This window comes from Borostomias antarcticus (assembly GCF_949987555.1).
Source record: "Borostomias antarcticus genome assembly, chromosome: 6".
NCBI lineage: Eukaryota > Metazoa > Chordata > Actinopteri > Stomiiformes > Stomiidae > Borostomias > Borostomias antarcticus.
Window position 1 is genome coordinate 5,966,646 of NC_140239.1, and position 18,643 is coordinate 5,985,288.

At 47.0% G+C, this 18,643-nt stretch overlaps 1 protein-coding gene and 1 pseudogene across 2 annotated transcripts in view; one reads left to right on the plus strand and one right to left on the minus strand.

Moving 5' to 3' along the window:
- grid2 (glutamate receptor, ionotropic, delta 2) overlaps nt 1-18,643 on the minus strand; it is a gene marked incomplete at both ends in the record, with an annotated part of 437,190 nt that overhangs the window by 387,956 nt on the left and 30,591 nt on the right. The window lies entirely within an intron of this gene.
- The window catches only part of LOC311310750, a 35,457-nt pseudogene that overhangs the window by 1,160 nt on the left and 15,654 nt on the right, over nt 1-18,643 (plus strand). The gene's annotated exons all lie outside the window — the stretch shown is intronic.

Consider the following 18,643-nt stretch of genomic DNA (forward strand, 5'->3'; position numbering starts at 1 on the left):
AGTGGGGCTCCCTCCTAAATACAGCGCTACTATCTCTGAGACCAACCCTCACACAGTCCCCCTCCTCCCCCTAACCTGATGCGCCAGATGGTTTGTTCCACACAACCATCTGGGAAGGCTTAGCTGGAAAACGTTTGGAAAAGGGAGGACACATTTCAAAACTACAGTACTTAGCAGGTGATTGGATGAACCATCTGTCTAACGGGCTAACTTCAACCCGCCGGAAGACCGAACCAGATATATCGCTTGTCGCCGTCGTCACACCTCCTAAGCCACGCCCCCGTGGCTGCCTCATAGGACAAATGAATTGCGCGCAAATTTATGTCGAGCCTGGCGAGATTGATCCACGCGAGCACGGATGACCTCACCAGGCTTTTCTCCTTCCCGCCCGCCTCCTCTCTCCTCCTCTCTCCTTCTCTCTAATCTGTAGTAATACTCCAGCTCCTCTCTCTCCTCCTCTCCTTCTCCCTAATCTGTAGTAATACTCCAGCTCCTCTCTCTCCTCCTCTCCTCCTCTCCTTCTCTCTAATCTGTAGTAATACTCCAGCTCCTCTCTCTCCTCTCTCCCCTCTCTCTCCTCCTCTCCTTCTCTCCTTCTCTCTAATCTGTAGTAATACTCCAGCTCCTCTCTCTCCTCTCTCCTTCTCTCCTCCTCTCTAATCTGTAGTAATACTCCAGCTCCTCTCTCTCCTCTCTCTCCTCCTCTCCTCCTCTCCTTCTCTCTAATCTGTAGTAATACTCCAGCTCCTCTCTCTCCTCTCTCCCCTCTCTCTCCTCCTCTCCTTCTCTCCTTCTCTCTAATCTGTAGTAATACTCCAGCTCCTCTCTCTCCTCTCTCTCCTCCTCTCCTCCTCTCCTTCTCTCCTTCTCTCTAATCTGTAGTAATACTCCAGCTCCTCTCTCTCCTCTCTCCTTCTCTCCTCCTCTCTAATCTGTAGTAATACTCCAGCTCCTCTCTCTCCTCTCTCTCCTCCTCTCCTCCTCTCCTTCTCTCCTTCTCTCTAATCTGTAGTAATACTCCAGCTCCTCTCTCTCCTCTCTCTCCTCTCTCCTTCTCTCCTCCACCCTAATCTGTAGTAATACTCCAGCTCCTCTCTCTCCTCCTCTCCTTCTCTCCTTCTCTCTAATCTGTAGTAATACTCCAGCCACACAGAAGCCCGCATCATTGCTCCGATCACCAGGAAGCCCCTCGCATCCCACTTTCCCAGGGACGCTAAAAATAGCAGCAGCGCCTCGTCGGCCACGAGGGGAGATAGGAGGCAGGAGGGAGGCTAATCTTACATTAGGAGGCAGGAGGGAGTGTAGTCTTACATTCTCACTTTAATCACTTATTGGATAATCATATGATATGCATTAGCGCGTGTGGAGGGCTCGGTGGCTGGAGGGCAGACGAGGTGGGGGGGGGGGGGCGCGGGCGGGGTTGGGGGGGGCGTTGGGCGGGCTGCTCCAGTGAAGATATCCTCCTCACTGCTGACAGTTAGTTAGCGCTGCTACGGCTGTGCATATTAGTTGGAAAATTGCATTTGAGATGCCAATCCGTTTTGCCAATCTGTTTTGATTTAAAACACTTCCTTGTAGATTTGCTTTTTGGGGGGGCGTGTGGATAATTGAGCAAAGTGGGTTTAAATTAAACGTTGTTAAACATTATTAAATGTGTCTTTTTCAATAATCTCAAGATCTGACACATTTTTCAATAGCTAAACAACATTTCACATCACAGTTCTGACTGATTTGTCTTGAGACCAGCGCTTGCACCTGTGTTGTGTATCACAAGCTATAAAGTGTATTTATATTTTAGTGGTTTAGCAAACACTATTATCTAAAGTGGCTTACAATTTGTACATGTGTTTAGCGAGTAAGTGAACCATCTGTTCCTCCCAGCTTGACATCAATACCCTATCTGTCCATACCAGAGCTAAGAGCTATTCCATTTCCATTCAGGAAGTGAGCAATTGAAAAACATTACATGCTAAAAGCTATCCACAGAGGCAGCTTCTTCCACATGGCCACCAGTCTCATTGATGACCTCATTATCCCCCTCTGACTCAACACCCCACCCCCCCCACCCCCCACCCGGACCCCCCGGCCACTGTTGAGAGACACTTGCACATGACCACCGAACGTAGTGTACATAGCACTACATATCACGCCACACACACACTCACATACTGTACACATTACACTTTACACATGCACTGTATATACAGTGACCACACTACACTTTGTATATTTTTTTATTTTTTTTAATCTTATTTTGCACTAGTATTATGTACGTGTTTCCCCTTCCACCTTTTTTATTTTTACTACTTTGCATCTAGTGCTTTTTCTTTTCTTTTTTCCATCTTTGCTGTAATTTCCATCCTTGCTGTAATTTCCATCCTTGCTGTAATTTCCATCGCTGAAACACCAAATTTTCCCCTAAGGGAATCAATAAAGTATCTATCTCTCCATCTGTCCATGTTGTCTCCATGTTATGCGCCGTGCCCGAAAGCAAATTCCTAGTACGTGGCAAAACTGCAATGGCAGTAAAACAAAGTAAGATTCCGATTCTGATAACTCAGAGAAGAGCCAACGTCGTGTTCCACGTTAGGATGAGCCTGAGGAGGAACGTGTTGTTCCGAAAAACACCGGGTTTCAAATTAAGAGCTCAGATGTAAGATGTGAGACCGGTTATATTTAGTGTTTCTCCATTCAGCCACTTTCTGTCCAATATAGATGAGCCGTCTGGGGCCTTCTGTTCTGGCAGCGAGAAGAAAAACCAAACACAACAAAGAACCCATCACATCTGTTGCACTGCTACCGCCTCACCAACTGGGGGTTGCTGGTTCCACGCCTTTGTTCTGTTTTGTTTTTCTTTGACTTGAGGAAGGACAAACAATACAACAGAAATTAATTTCCAGCCTTTTGCTCTCTTTCTGGGCTCCAGGAACATCCTAATTACCCTAATTAAGTGGGATTAGTAAAAACTAAACCGGTTAGAATCAAACATTTAATTAACTAACAGAGGGGGCACGTCTTTTAACAAATAAGATGTCTCCCAGGTCACACACACTGTAACTCTCCGCCACGCTTACTCCATTTGTCTCTCTATGCCACCCTCTCTCTCTCACACACACACTCTCTTTCTCCCTCTCCCTTCTCCCTGGTCTCTGGGAAGAGCGTTGTGTAGGATGGGGTGAATGGGCTTAGTGTTTGTTTGTGATCTTGTGCTATTTTGTGTGTACCGGGTGCTACTGTGTGTTTTTGTGTGGGAGGTGGGGCTGAGGATGTTGTGTTTTGTTTTTTAAAGAATATAACTGTATCGTATTTGGTTTGGTGTTTAGTGTCTTGTAAGGTGGTCTCAAAAACAGCATCATATCTCTCTCTCTCTCTCTCTCTCTCTCTCTCTCCCTCTCTCCCTCTCTCCCTCTCTCCCTCTCTCTTTCTCTCTCCCTCTCTCTCTCTCTCTAACTCTCTAACTAAGGACCCATTAAATTTGGGAGCCGATCCAAATCACTGGCTGGGTACACAAATTAAACCAAAACTTGAAGCTGAGGAACCAGTCTGCTAAGCAGGGGAGGGAGGGGGGTGAGGGAGGGGGGTGAAGGACAATACGTTGGAACTTCGTCTCTCAGCACAGCAGTGAGCTAAAGCAGATCAAAGTAAGTAAGCAGTAAATGTTTTTATTTCCTTCTTAAATAGCCACATACGTTAGATTTCCATCCATCGCACAAGATAATTTCATAATTTTCATTTTCAGAAGCTGTGTCGACAAGAGCTAAGGTTTGCTTACCTGCTATGCTACCTACCTAGTGATCTAACTATAATCACAGAAATTGTATCATTTTGCTGTCGACTGTCATTCAACTTGAGTCAGCATAGGCAACAGTTGGCATAGCTTGGTGCTAACGTTGTTAGACTGCTAACTTACCTAGTTGGCCAACTAGACTAAGCTGTGTTGACAAGAACAATGTGTAGACTACCTACCTACCTACCTGGCTCATGACAGTCATTTTATCATTTTGCTGTTGGGTGTCAATAATCAACTTCAGTCAGCTACGTTAGCAATCATGCTAACCTCAGCTAGCTTGCCACGCCAGAATATACGGTACCAAAGCTTATAAATTACTAAATTCAAATAATGTCAGTCGGTAGGCTATAAGCCAATGTTTAGCCAGTGTGTACTGTGTACGGTGTAACATTAGTAAGCCACGTACGGATAACCGCCTCCGCTCCATGCGTAATGATCCTGTTCCCATGGGGCTTGTCTTGCTCTTGTTATGACAGACGGAGTTGGCTAGGTGGATGTGGTGTAAAAGTCATATTTTTATTAGGGGGGACAAAATAAAGCAATTTATTACTCCACCTTAAGCCTAGGTAAGAAAGCTGGTAGTGGTTGTAGATATATCCATGTCATTACTGTATCTGAACGTAAAAACATGAACTGTAGGAGAAACCTGGAGAGAACGGCAGAGACCTCATGGAGTCTTTTCACTGCCACCTGAACAGATTCATTCCAGGTTGGTGTATATTATACATAGTTTGTATGTTTTTTTCTCATTTGTATATGTTGTGGTTTTCCCAGGAACCAGTGCAAACACACTGAGCTTCCAGCTGTACCTCCTGGAACAGGACCTGAACAGGTGGAACCAGGATGGGGAGACTGTGGGCGGTACCCGGCAAGCCCTCATCTCTCCTCACCTACCCCAGGAATGTGGCCCGCTGTGTCAACACCAACAGCCTGGAGGTGTTTGTCCAAACATGCGCGTCAACCTTCAGACCTCCTGCCAAATATATGTACTGTACACTAGTATGTTTAATTGATATCTGGTGCTGGCCTCAGGGGCAAAGCCCCGCAGGGCGGAATGTAATGTTTTCGCCCCTGTCTGTCTGACTGTGTGTGTGTGTGTGTGTGTGTGTGTGTGTGTGTGTGTGTGTGTGTGTGTGTGTCTGTGTGTGTGTGTGTCTGTCTGCATGCGGACTGGATTAAACAAAAACTACCAGCCCAATATGCATGAAACTCGGTGGAGGGGTGCAGCATGTGCCAAGGAACTCACCATTACATTTTACCATGATTCATTCATAGGTGGCTCTACAGTACCCATATTACTGTAACTTCAGTGTAGTGGGGGATTTAGGTTTCAGTTTCCTCATAGGTTTCAGGTTCTTTGCGCCACTTGCAATACCGAGCTTGGCCACTACGCTAAAAACTGGCTGTTCCTGGCCATGGGGGCTTGCTTCATGCGCCACTGAGCAACTTTCATTGGATTGAATGGCCCGCCATCTTTGCATGCCTTATCCACTTCTTATAATACATCCATGATCCAGCCATGATCAGTTATGCTCGCATCAACAGGCTGGTGTCTATTTACTTTTTCAGCTCGATCCGGAAGGTAGAACGCTCGGGCGTGACCATTGCCAGTTCCCACTCGCACCTCCCGAGACAAATAGAATGCACCATAACGTTAAATTTCTCATTCGTGTGGATAGTTGAAGCGATGCATTCTGTAGGCTACCTCAATAGAGTCCGCTAAATTGCCATGTTTAATGCTTTATGTATACTATCTGTTAGTGTGAAGTGTGATGATTTCTGTACAGCCAAGATCGAACCCAGCATGGGCAAGTGAGCGTAAAGACAATACTGCCAAGCAACACAGTGACACCTGTTACTGTATATAGACTAGTGTCTCAACTTGCATTTAAACGATAATGTAAACTTCAAGCATTCAAAGTAAACTGCAGACACTTTCAGGTGGATGAAAATAAAGTGTCTGCACATTAAAATGATTGCCTTCATAGAAAACTATATCTCGCCTATAGACTATATTTAACATGTCATTGGCTGTATAACTCCCATCTCAAACGTACATATTGTAAACTACTGTCTGCAGACTATGAACCAGCCCACTCCTCCCTCCACTACTGCTCTGCTTGGCTGTTAATGAATGTGAATGGGAAGTCTTCACAAAACTAGGAACGTTTTGGAAATTGGAGAGGAAAGATGTCAAGCAGAAAGAGGAAACATCAGGTGGTGCTTCAGTAACCAATTAAAAAAGCCAGTAGGAGAGCACAGCACATAAGAGGTGGTAGTGGGAGGTGAGAGGAAAGGTAGAGGAAAGGTAGAGGAGGGGGGGGGGGGGGGCGTGGAAGGGGGAGAGCAGTTGTGGGGGGGGGGGGGGGGGGGGCAGGGGCGGAGGTCTGCACTGGTCTGTCTCTGAGTGCAAGCCCCTCTAGTTACAGTACATAATACTTTTGGTTTGTGGGTTTTCAGTGTTCTAACTTCAGTTCAACAAGGATTTATTTGTATCATTGCCACTCATAACACGATGCACATACTGTATAACTCATATTAAATCAAACGGTATAGAATAAATTGATTAATGAATGTTATACCAGGTAATGAATAAACTTTGAATTCAACTAATTATGGTTGTGTGTGCGTGTGTATGTGAGAGAGAGAGAGAGAGAGAGAGAGAGAGAGAGAGAGAGAGAGAGAGAGAGAGAGAGAGAGAGAGTGAGTGAGTGAGTGAGTGAGTGAGTGAGTGAGTGAGTGCGTGCGTGCGTGCATGCGTGCGTGCTATTGGGTGTGATTCGTGCCAGCGTAACAAACACTCAGTGCTTTCGTCGCCTGCATTGCGTGTATAAAGGTACTTTGGCGAGCTGATTAATAGGCGTGCATATACGCACGCGTTACGAGTCGCTCGCATTCTCAGAGGGTGACGTGTAAAAAGTGCCGTGCCACTTTTGCGCACATGCATGTAACGTTTGCACGCTCGTGTTAAGTCGGCGGGCACTAGAAGCTGCGAGCGGGGCTCATTTGTCCATATTGAATAAAAATTAAGAATATTTATTTGCACTCAATCAAATTCCAGGACCCTCCTTGCATAACTTTTCCTAGATATGTGTCGTTTTATTTCCACTATCGCTACATTTTCAAATAAGAGCGCGCACGAACTGGTGCTGACGGTGCTGCAGCGCCCTCTATTGACAAGAAACACGTGTATCTGAACATTTGTTTTAAATTGCGAAGAAAGAGTCATTCAGATATTAGGCTTTATTAAAAACAAGTTGCATAACATGTGCGAATTCCATTTATTGAGAATGCATTACCAATTGGCAAGGACGAGATTAGAACCAGCTATGATTTAAAGGCAACTGACCTTACACGTGCGGCCGCTAACACGTCTGCTGCGCTAGCAAGGCACTGGCACGTTTGACACGTCGCTATGCAATTTCTGCACACATTACAAGACGTACGTACGTACGTACATCTATGATTGGATGTGCCAGAACTTTCTCCAACTAAACAAAAATAAAACTGAAGTAATTGTCTTTGGAGCCAAAGAAGAACGATTAAAAGTCAGTGCTCAACTTCAATCAGTAATGCTAAAAACCACAAACAAAGCCAGAAATCTTGGTGTAGTCATGGACTCAGACCTGAATTTCAACAGCCACATTAAGTCAATTACAAAGTCAGCCTACTATCACCTGAAGAATATATCAAGGATCAAAGGATTTATGTCCCAGAAGGATTTGGAAAAACTTGTCCATGCGTTTATCTTCAGTAGACTTGACTACTGTAACGGCATGTATACAGGTCTCTAAAAAATCGATCAGACAGCTGCAGCTGATTCAGAACGCTGCTGCTCGAGTCCTCACTAAGACTAAGAAAGTGGAGCATATCACACCAGTACTAAGGTCTTTACACTGGCTTCCTGTCTGTCAAAGAATTGACTTTAAAATACTGCTGTTGGTTTATAAAGCACTGAATGGTCTAGGGCCAAAATATATTTCTGATCTGCTCATATGCTATGAACCATCCAGACCCCTCAGGTCGTCTGGCACAGGTCTGCTTTCTGTCCCCAGAGTTAAAACAAAACATGGAGAAGCAGCATTCAGTTTTTAAGCTCCACATATCTGGAACAAACTTCCAGAAAACTGCAGGTCTGCTGCAACTCTTGGTTCTTTTAAAACAAGCCTGAAGACTTTTCTTTTTGCCACTGCTTTCTAAGAGGAGCTATGTTTATCAGTATACTGCACTGTAACTTTTATTCCTGTATTCTATTTGTCCTGCTTTTTGTTTAAATGTCTATAATGACTTGCTTTTTGTTTTAATGCCTTTACTTTGTCCTGCCTTTTGTTTTAAATGTCTATAATGTCTTGCTTTTTGTTTTAATGCTTTTAATGTCTCATGTAAAGCACCTTGAATTGCCCTGTGGCTGAAATGTGCTATATAAATAAACTTGCCTTGCCTTGCCTATGATTTTACCAAACTGTCATGTGTAGTGTTGATGTCGCATATGTGAGGCGCATCTAACCTGTAGTGTTGCCGTCGCGCACACGATGTGTGTAAACAACATGTGCACAGCGTCTGCGTTACAGGTACGTTACAGCTATGAGACGTCTGTCTCTCCATTGTTTGTCAATGGAAATTATACACCTGGGTTTAGACGTTTGATGTCATCGCGTCTTCTTAAGTAGGCGCAAGTCAAGCGTTTCAGTATGGTGTGCTGGCACTAATCACACCCCATAGTGCGTGCGTGTGCATACGCGCGTGCATCTGATCTTGGTGATGGTCTGCTTGGTGTTGACTACCCACTGAGTCAAACTGGACGTCCCCTGAAGAAGGTGAACCCCGACTCAGAGGAGACACAGTATGTACGAACTTCCTGTCCCCCCCCCCCCCCCCCCCCCCCCTCCCCTCCTACCCGGCTACTGTCGTATGTAAATACATAATTACATTATGTGTAAAGAAATAAGATCATAATAAGATCACTGGCTCTGCTTGCGTTCGTGTGCGTGCGTTTGAGTCCAGCGTTGAGGGGTCATCTCTCTGAAGTCTCTCCGTAGAAACAGATAGTCTCTGTCTTTCTGTCTCTCTCACTCTCTCTTTCTTATTCCCCTACCAGAGGAGCAATATTTGTATCCTTCTTCATGAAGTAGTATATAACAGTAGTCAAGACAATGTCATTAGGAGTTATAGAATGGGGCTGATCAGACAGAATAAAACCTTCAGACACCAATCCCAGCCGCTGCGCGGTTCATCCATCTTCCTCCGCGGCCAATCACTGTCTGCCGCGCTGAACGGTTAAATCCGTCTGCTTTCTAATGGGAACTGTACCCCGGTCTGGAGACCATTCAGTTAATTTAGTCCGGCGCCTGAGCTTTAGCTGAACACGGCAGAGTAGCCACGGCTGCCTACCTCCGCGGCCCAGGAAGCCCTTCCATTATTCATCGGGAGAAAGAGATGCATTTGTCTGAATGTCTTTTGGAGGACGGTAAAGTAAAGCACACAAGACAGAAACAAGTTTGCTCTAACACTCTCTCTCTCTCTCTCTCTTTCTCTCTCTTTCTCTATCACACTTAATTTCTCTTTGTCTCTCTCGCTCTCTTTCTCTAACTCTTTTTTTCCTCTCTCTCTAACTACCTCCTCGTTCTCTCTTCCTCTCTCTGAGTTCCAGGCTTGATACTGCAAACAGAGTTACAGGTTGCTGTCTCTAGTGTATACGTCTAGTCTGTCTCTAGTGTATAGGCCTACGTCTAGTATGTCTCTAGTGTATACGTCTAGACTGTCTCTAGTGTATACGTCTAGTCTGTCTGTAGTGTATATGTCTAGACTGTCTCTAGTGTATACGTCTAGTCTGTCTCTAGTGTATACGTCTAGACTGTCTCTAGTATATACGTCTAGACTGTCTCTAGTGTATACGTCTAGACTGTCTCTAGTGTATACGTCTAGACTGTCTCTAGTGTATACGTGTAGTCTGTCTCTAGTGTATACGTCTAGTCCGTCTCTAGTGTATACGTCTAGACTGTCTCTAGTGTATACGTCTAGACTGTCTCTAGTGTATACGTCTAGTCTGTCTCTAGTGTATACGTCTAGACTGTCTCTAGTATATACGTCTAGTCTGTCTCTAGTGTATATGTCTAGACTGTCTCTAGTGTATACGTCTAGACTGTCTCTAGTGTATATGTCTAGTCTGTCTCTAGTGTATACGTGTAGTCTGTCTCTAGTGTATACGTCTAGTCTGTCTCTAGTGTATACGTGTAGTCTGTCTCTAGTGTATACGTCTAGACTGTCTCTAGTGTATACGTCTAGACTGTCTCTAGTGTATACGTCTAGTCTGTCTCTAGTGTATACGTGTAGTCTGTCTCTAGTGTATACGTCTAGACTGTCTCTAGTGTATACGTCTAGACTGTCTCTAGTGTATACGTCTAGACTGTCTCTAGTATATACGTCTAGTCTGTCTCTAGTGTATACGTGTAGTCTGTCTCTAGTGTATACGTCTAGACTGTCTCTAGTATATACGTCTAGTCTGTCTCTAGTATATACGTCTAGACTGTCTCTAGTGTATACGTCTAGACTGTCTCTAGTGTATACGTCTAGACTGTCTCTAGTATATACGTCTAGTCTGTCTCTAGTATATACGTCTAGACTGTCTCTAGTGTATACGTCTAGACCAGGGGTGTCAAACTCTGGCCCGCGGGCCAAATTTGGCCCGCAGTGTAATTATATTTGGCCCGCGAGGCAATACCAAATGACTACTAGAGCTGGCCCGCCAGTATTATACAGCGCATTCACCGCTAATACTACAAATCCCATAATGCTCTGCTGTTGGTTTGGCGCGTCAATCAAGACAGGACCCAGAAACGCCCTCTCTTCTGTGACAGTAGTCATAGCAATCTCATACTACAACTGTAACCGTGTTACCCCTTCTTAAAAATGGCGAAAAGAAAGGCAGAAAACAGAAGCGTAACGTTATGTAACGTCTCACTGTGATAGAGACACCTGTCTTGACCTAGCCGGCCGCTGTGTTTGCTCTGTTCCTGTTCATTCAATCCTGTCTGCCTTCTTGCCGGCCTGCCTGTCTGCCTGGCTGTCTGTCTGCATGCCGGCTGTCTGTCTGTCTGCCTGGCTGTAGGACAGTCAGGGTTTTACAAGCTTCTCTACTGAGCAGATGGAGCACCAACACTTGTGTCTGAGGGCGTATTCACATATGTTAGTGCACACCATTGATGCGCACCAAAAGCGAAAGTGATAAGTGCATATTCAATGTTAAAGCAAAACTTGTTTGGGTCCATATTAAAATTTTCATTTGTTCAATGTTGGCCCGCGACTTTGTTCAAGTTTTAAATTTTGGCCCACTGTGTATTTGAGTTTGACACCCCTGGTCTAGACTGTCTCTAGTGTATACGTGTAGTCTGTCTCTAGTGTATACGTCTAGACTGTCTCTAGTGTATACGTCTACACTGTCTCTAGTGTATACGTCTAGACTGTCTGTAGTATATACGTCTAGACTGTCTCTAGTATATACGTCTAGACTGTCTCTAGTGTATACGTCTAGTCTGTCTCTAGTGTATACGTCTAGTCTGTCTCTAGTGTATACGTCTAGTCTGTCTCTAGTGTATACGTCTAGTCTGTCTCTAGTATATACGTCTAGACTGTCTCTAGTGTATACGTCTAGTCTGTCTCTAGCGTATACGTCTACACTGTCTCTAGTGTATACGTCTAGTCTGTCTCTAGTGTATAAGTCTAGTCCGTCTCTAGTGTATACGTCTAGACTGTCTCTAGTGTATACGTCTAGACGGTCTCTAGTATATAAGTCTAGACTGTCTCTAGTGTATACGTCTAGTCTGTCTCTAGTGTATACGTCTAGTCTGTCTCTAGTGTATACGTCTAGTCCGTCTCTAGTGTATATGTCTAGACTGTCTCTAGTGTATATGTCTAGACTGACTCTAGTGTATACGTCTCGACTGACTAGTGTATACGTCTAGACTGACTCTAGTGTATACGTCTAGACTGACTCTAGTGTATACGTCTAGACCAGGGGTGTCAAACTCTGGCCCGCGGGCCAAATTTGGCCCGCAGTGTAATTATATTTGGCCCGCGAGGCAATACCAAATGACTACTAGAGCTGGCCCGCCAGTATTATACAGCGCATTCACCGCTAATACTACAAATCCCATAATGCTCTGCTGTTGTTTTGGCGCGTCAATCAAGACAGGACCCAGAAACGCCCTCTCTTCTGTGACTGTAGTCATAGCAATCTCATACTACAACTGTAACCGTGTTACCACTTCTTAAAAATGGCGAAAAGAAAGGCAGAAAACAGAAGCTTTACGTTATGTAACGTCTCACTGTGATGGAGACACCTGTGTTGACCTAGCCGGCCGCTGTGTTTGCTCTGTTCCTGTTCATTCAATCCTGTCTGCCTTCTTGCCGGCCTGTCTGCCTGCCTGCCTGTCTGCCTGGCTGTCTGTTTGCATGCCGGCTGTCTGTCTGTGTGCCTGGCTGTAGGACAGTCAGGGTTTTACAAGCTTCTCTACTGAGCAGATGGAGCACCAACACTTGTGTCTGAGGGCGTATTCACATATGTTAGTGCACACCATTGATGCGCACCAAAAGCGAAAGTGATAAGTGCATATTCAATGTTAAAGCAAACCTTGTTTGGGTCCATATTAAAATTTTCATTTGTTCAATGTTGGCCCGCGACTTTGTTCAAGTTTAACATTTTGGCCCACTGTGTATTTGAGTTTGACACCCCTGGTCTAGACTGACTCTAGTGTATATGTCTAGTCTGTCTCTAGTGTATACGTCTAGACTGACTCTAGTGTATACGTCTCATCTGGAATCTATTCCACTCCTACGAAGTTAAAGGGGAGGCCAACTGGCAGCTGTGGCTGTGGGATAAGTGCTTGGGACCCTCATCTGAAGCATGTGACATTTTTTCACAAAGCATTTTACCATCGCATCACCTCCTGGGGGTACGGGGGAGGGCAGCACTGTTCCCTTTAATGGACCGACGGTCTCTGAGCTGATCCCCTTCGGAGGGGGAAACCACTTTCGCAGGAGGTGAAGTCACTTCCTGTCCCCCGCGGCCAGGCAAAGCCATACCTCCAAACCTCAGATCAATCAAACCAATGAGGGCCATTTCATATTCCTATTGATACCGCAGATACCCTATTGATCTGCGTATTGATCGCCGCCAAGAGCATATGTTTGTTCAGCTGAGTGGCCAATGAGAGCAATATGTGTGTTTGGCCCAGAATGTGTATGTTTGTATGCGTGTGCGTGTGTGTGTGTGTGTGTGTGTGTGTGTGTGTGTGTTTGTGTGTGTGTAGATGCGCTGTGCTCTTTCACAGACTGCCATCTGAGAGGGGATCTAAGAATAAAACACTGAGATGTCTGGAAAAACAGGCCAGCTGGTTCTGATCACACTCACACACACACACACACACACACACACACACACACACACACACTAGTTCACACAGGGCTAGATCTGTGACCTGACTACAGAACCAAACCCATCAGAGAGCCTGTCTGTCTGCTCTCCTCCTCGGACGGAGAGCTTCACAGGTACAACTGCCTGTTTGTCTGTCTGTCTGATCTGAACTTGAATATGTGCAACTATCAGAGCATGCCTGGATCATAATCATAGTACATGCCTGACATGTCCCCTCATCCTGGTGTGTGTGTGTGCGCGTGTGTGTGTGTGTGTAATGCGAACAGAGCTCTATTTGATATGGAGGGAAGGCAGGGGAGGGAGGGACTATCACTCCTTATGTCCTTTTCTGCATTTCGTTTTATACAACCTTTTATGTGTTGCACTTTGTCTTGATGCTTTTAACGTCTCATGTAAAACATTTCGAATCGCCTTGTTGCTGAGATGTGCTACAAAGAAACTAGCTTTGCATGCAGTGCCAGAGTGTGAATCTCTCTATCACCCCTTCTCTCACTCTCTCACCATCTTTCTACCACCCCCACCCTGACCCTCTGTCCCAAATCTCTCTCTCCATCTCGCCTCCCCCCCCCCTCTCTCTCTCTCGCTCTCTCTCCCTCTCTCTCTCACTCTCTCTCCCCCTCTCTCTCACTCTCTCTCCCCCTCTCTCTCTCTCTCTCTCTCTCTCCCCCTCGCTCTCTCTCCATCTCTCCTCCCCCCCCTCTCTCTCTCGCTCTCTCTCCCCCTCTCTCTCTCTCTCTAAGACTGACAACTCAAATAGAATACCTTTAGACATGAAGCTGAGTGTTTGCCCTTGGCGTCTCTGCATCTCTGCCTTGACTGCGAATGCGGATCCCGTCGAAGTATCAGACATCTAAAGTCCTCGGCCTTCGCACCGGCGAGTACGGTAAAAACCCTCGCGGCCTTTCCGCCGATCCCGGCGCGGCGCCGTCCTTTCAACGGCCCGTACGCGGAGGAGACCGCCGCGTCCCCCGGGGGCTGGGCGGGGCGGTCCCACGGCGGAGCCGCCGTCGCCAGCAGGAAGGGAACGTCCTCCGTCCCACCCTCTGGGTCATAACTAATGCACCCCGGACTCGGCGCACTCCGGACTCAGAGCGGATGCGCACGCTCGGCTCTTCGAACCATTGCGTTCGTAAAAGTGCGCGCACGCACATACACACACACACACAAACACACGCACGCACGATTACACACCGATGATATATATGTACATGCATCTTGTATTCACACAATTTTAACAAGGCGGAAATGTACACGTACACACAAATGCGCATGCTCGCTAACATGGACACACACACAAACACACACACATCTTGTTACATCACACTGAGGTGATTAGTAGGCAGGTTCAAGGTTGGAACAGGAAGTTGGCTGAGAGATGAGGCAAGCAGTAGGGCAGAAGTGGGAGGGAAGCAGGTGGTTTAAAGAGGAGGGTGTGTGTGTGTGTGTGTGCGCGCGTGCGTGCGTGCATAGTGTCTGTGTGTGTGTGTGTGTGTGTGTGTGTGTGTGTGTGTGTGTGTGTGTGTGTGTGTGTGTGAGAGAGAGAAACAGTCTGTCACAGAGACAGAAGGGAATGTGTGAGCTCTCTCTAGCAAGTGTCCAATAATACCAGTCTGCTACAAGCCTCACCCTGGGAGTTCTCTGCCATGCCCTACATACTGGAGGTATTTTCACAGTTCAGATGGCACGACTCCACTCCACTGAGCATCTGATCAAGACCCAACCAGGAGGGTTCTATTCTCCGCCGATGAAAAGTTCTCCAGGAAGGTTCCTCGGAGAGCAGTTCTTTTTTTAGGATTCGGTTTGGCTTCCGCTCGGCGGATGCGACGGTTTGTCACGTCACGTTTGTGCGCGTGTGGGGTCGCATGGATCTTTGCAGTCATCTTTAAGAGCTGTATTTCCAGCCAATCACGTGCCGGAGAGGGGGTGAAGACTATTTTTGAGATTGGGGGGGGGGCGAAAGTGGTCCTCCTGTGATTTAACCCATATGCTCTGATTGTGTGTGTGTGTGTGTGTGTGTGTGTGTGTGTGTGTGTGTGTGTGTGTGTGTGTGTGTGTGTGTGTGTGTGTGTGTGTGTGTGTGTGTTAAAGAAGCCTTTTTTATGGCTTTTCAGCTTTAATGTTATAGGACAGTGTAGAGAGACAGGAAATGTGGGAGAGAGAGAGAGGGGAGGACACGGGAATCGAACCCAGGACCGCCGCGCGAAGGACTAGCCTTCATATGGTGTGCGCCTTACCCGATGAGCTACCGGGGCGCCCCAGAAGCCTCTTCATCTTTGTCTCCCTACACAAGTGACCCAGTTAGGAAATTTAAATAGGGATTCGATTTGAAGGGCCATATTAATTGGAACAGATGCCTTCTCAATTATTAACCGTCTCCCAGTGTGTGTGCGTGTGTGAGAGAGAGCGAGTGTGTGTGTGTTTGAGAGAGAGAGAGAGTGAGTGTGTGTATGTGTGTCCGTGGCTGCCCCCCCCAACCAGCTCTGCACCCCTTTCATCAGTGGCCAATAGGAAGGCACACGAACGCAGACATGCCAATTAGGAGAGGGAACCGGCTCTAAGAAGACAGCCAGTCGTCAATGGTCTGAGCTAGACAGATCCACTTAGATACACTCTCTCTCTCTCTCTCTCTCTCTCTCTCTCTCTCTCTCTCTCTCTCACACACTCACACACTCACACACACTCACACAGACACACACACACACACACATCTCTCCGACAGAGAAAGAGAGAGAGAGAGAGAGAGAAAGAGGGGGGGGGGGATGAAAATTAAATGGAGATGTGTGTCAGACATTTCCCTGGGTCACAGAAACCGGTTCTGACTTGATTTACAGCATAAAGGTCGGCTATGACATGAATGTATTGTACTTGTCGCATACCGTATGTTACAGTAGCACCCGCTGTGTACGGTACTCTCTGCCCACGCATGCACTCTGGGTTCAGGTCACCTGTTACGTTCCCTAAGCCCATGTCCCGGTGGTCCGTGGTCTTAAGGAGATTAGACTGGTCAGGACATTATCACCGCAGCCCACCTTGGCCCTGCTGACGTTAGAACAGGGCGGGGCTCTGACAGGGTGCTGGGTTCAAGTCCCACCGTGTGACGGCAGTCAGAAACACTGAGGGGTCTTATCTCTCTCTCTTCAGCGCACGCACACACGCACACACACACACTCAAGCATACAAACGCGCAGGCACACACACACAGACACATTTACGCACACACAATCTCTCTCTCTCCCTCCCTCCCTCCCTCTCTCTCTCTCTCTCTCTCTCTCTCACACACATACACACACACACACAGACACACATACACACACACATTAACGCACACACAATCTCTCTCTCTCTCACACACACACAGACACATTAACGCACACACAATCTCTCTCTCTCTCCCTCTTCTCTCTCTCTCACACACACACACACATTTACGCACACACTATCCCTCTCTCTCTCTCACTCACACACACACACAAACCCATTCATGCGCGCGCACACACACACTCTCTCTCACACACACACACATACCTGATACTCTCATTAATGTCAAACGAGTAGAAGTGTTGGACATAAAAGACACTGAAGACGAATCCCACCACACAGCGGGTGTCCCCCTCACGGCCGGGCCGGGGACCGCGGCGTTCCCAACCCTCGGCGGGAGCGCCAGTAATTGGACGCCGTTTCACCCTGGTTCCCTTGATTATAAGCAGCCGTTACCCAGGCTGCACTGTGTCTAACGCTAGCCACCTCGGCGCTTAAGCAGGTATCCTGGGGAGAGGGTTATCTGTACCGTGGACCAGGCGCTCCCGGGGAAGTCTGTCAACACGCAGATATGCTCACCATGGAAACAGCTTGTTAGAGGGGATACAGAATATTGGCGGGGATTTGAATATGTTATGTGTGTGTCTGTGTGTGTGTGTGTGTGTTGAGGGGAGGTAATTGTATCCAGGCAGGTATTCAATCAATCAATCAATCAAAGCTTTATTTGTATAGCGCATTTCATACCCAGAGGCAACACAATGCGCTTTACAGAGAACAAGGGAGGTGGGCATACGACCCACTCTCTACATATTCCAGAGGGAAGCAAAAAAACAGTATCACCCAGGGGCCAGATAAGTGAGCTGTAAAAATTCTTCCCTGACCCCTCTCAACAAGGCGATCGAGCAAGCTCCTGGAGTATGTTTGTCTACCGCTAAGAACATTTATAAAGCAATAAATTACATTAAATTACATTTTCAGAGTAAGAGAGGCTAAAAACATCATAGGAGAGACATGGCAAACACTGGTGTATGTCTGTGTGTGTGTGTGTGTGTGAATGTGCCTGGGTATTGTAACCGTGTTGAGGGAGGTGGGTCTCTTTGGGCAGTGGGTCAGGCGTGAGAGGGCAGCTCTGTCCGAACAGACCAGGGGTCCAGACACGGGGTCCAGACCAGGGGTCCAGACCAGGGGTCCAGACCAGGGGTCCAGACCAGGGGTCCAGACACGGGGTCCAGACCAGGGGTCCAGACCAGGGGTCCAGGCCAGGGGTCCAAACCAGGGGTCCAGACCAGGGGTCCACCGGCAGGACACAGCCTGTTTGTGTATTTACTTTATTCAGCCTTTATTTAACCTGGGAGGTCCTGTTGGGATTGCTATTTCGTTGTAATGTCTGGCTGTCTACCTGCCACGCCCCGCCCCCCCGGTGACCTCTCTCTCTCTCTCTCCATCTCTCTCTCTCTCTCCCTCCCTCTTTCTCCATCACTCTCTCTCTCTCTCCCTCTTTCTCCATCTCTCTCTCTCTCTCCCTCTTTCTCCATCTCTCTCTCTCCATCTCTCTCTTGCTCCCTCTCATCTCTCTCTCCATCTCTCTGTTCCCCTCTCTCTCTCTCTCTCTCCATCTCTCTCTCTCTCTCTCTCTCTCTCTCTCTCTGTTCCTCTCTCTCTCTCTCTCTCTCTCTCCCTCCCTCCCTCCCTCCCTCCTGCTCTCCATCTTTCCACCTCCCTCCCTCCCTCCCTCCCTCCCTCCCGCTCTCCATCTTTCCACGGTCCATTTTACTGTCCCAGAACCCGACTGTTATTTCTTATCAGAGAATCCTTTGGTCCAGCTCCTCACAATCACATCCTCTTTTGTGGGTTGTTTTGTTTTATGTCTACTTAAATGGGGTCTCTTCCGGAATGTCCCCATTCTTGGTACTCATGTCAGATTTTACAAGTGTCTGATGTGAGAACGTTTGTGGATCTATTTAACCTGGAGGAAGGAAGTAGCCCCCCGGGTCTCGGAGGCGTAAACGGCCACGCGGGAGCGTCGAGGGTAAATTGAGAGTAAATGGAGCCGTGAATCTATATGAGATCTATATTGACTCCTATATTGGCTCTTTCCATGTTATATTGGTTTTCCCATCAGACAAAGACTGGGGAATTCCAGGGAGGAATGAATAAAAAAG